The following is a 1,572-nucleotide window of genomic DNA, read 5'->3' as shown; positions in this document are numbered from 1 at the left end:
CCACATACCCATGAACCTCTTTACCAATGAACCCCAAAACAAACTGTGCCAAAGTCCATAATATGATCTGTATTTGCACCATGTGAAAATGACATCTGTCTGAATCTGTAGAGCACATCTCATGGATGTAGCAGCACCATTTATGTTTCATAACACAAAATATAAGTGAAGAGCATATGGGGTTACACTCAGACGTGCCAAATAAGACACATGGCCTTCAACATGAGTTCATGTTTATTTTCTACTTTATTGTGTCAGTTTGAAACCATACAACCATGTAGTGTAGTCGAACAGGAATGTGCATGGCGAATCAAATCCCAAACAATCCATGAACCAATAAGTGACACGTCTCGATTGCACTTTTTTTATTGACCACTAGATGTCCTACTAGAGCACTGTGTCATTGAGGCCTCGAGTGATGAACCATTTTTGTGAATAATGTGTCGAAGCTTCAACAATGCCTCGATCAGCCATCACTAGTTGTATGTAAAGGTTAGGTATTGTTTGACATTGGACATATATAATTGATCAATGATCATGCACATTTGATTAATTTTGTATTGTTAATATGTGTAAAAGTTACCGTGTTTCCTGGTCCGTGGATGGGGGGAGGTTCTGACAAAACATTGTACTGTGGAAGCAGCAGGTTTAAATACCTCCCGGTAGTGATGGGAAGTTCGGATCATTTTACTGATTCGGTTGTTTGAATCTCGTTCAGGAAAATGAACGAATTCTTTTTTGAGTCATTTTGTTCACTTCAGCAGAATGTAATTAAAATGTTACATCTTAATTCTCCATCTACTTACGCACATATTGATCACGTTTCGAATACGAAAGAACTGTAATGCAGCCAAGGTCATATTATAAGTAATATGGTACCTGTGTCTTGAGGCTATGTAGTCTGTTACTTCATCACCTCACCTCCGGATATTCTGGGTCAAATTCGTTTGGTCTTTTGTGACTAACATCCTAAAATAAGCTATGCCATTTTCTGTATAACCAACAGAATTATTAATCTCCCGGGCCTTCAGTTCGAGTCGTTCGCGCATCACGTGACAGCCCCACAGGTTAAGGCAATGCAGTCTGAACCAGAAACAGAAAAGGTTAGTTCACCTTTGGAGTCCTCGGGTTCGAGACAGTGACCATTAGTGACAAATTTCTGATTTGAATATCAGATCAGTTTTTCTCTGCTTTGGTCTTTAATGGTGCTTCTATAAATGTCCTTCTGTTCTGCTGACTCAGAAGTAAGTGTGTTTAACAGGCTTTGACTGGCACAGTATTGTGTATATTTTCCCTGGAATACTTGAAGCATTAATATAATGTTTTTTTTTCATTTATTGTGACAAAATAAAACATTTACAAGGCAAAGGACATAACATAGATGAGACAGCAGACATTAACAAAGGAGACAACGGGATTATTAAATTAAGTTAAGGTGTGTGTGTGTGTGCAGGGTGGGTGTATCCAACTCTGTGCAGACTGATATTCAGTACTTAAAGAAATATTATACCAAATACATTAAGAAATGCGGGAAGAATAAAGTGATTTCAATCATATAAATACAATACATAC

This window comes from Monopterus albus, unplaced genomic scaffold (assembly GCF_001952655.1).
Source record: "Monopterus albus unplaced genomic scaffold, M_albus_1.0 scaffold425.1, whole genome shotgun sequence".
Classification (NCBI taxonomy): Eukaryota; Metazoa; Chordata; class Actinopteri; order Synbranchiformes; family Synbranchidae; genus Monopterus; species Monopterus albus.
This window is presented reverse-complemented; position numbering follows the sequence as displayed.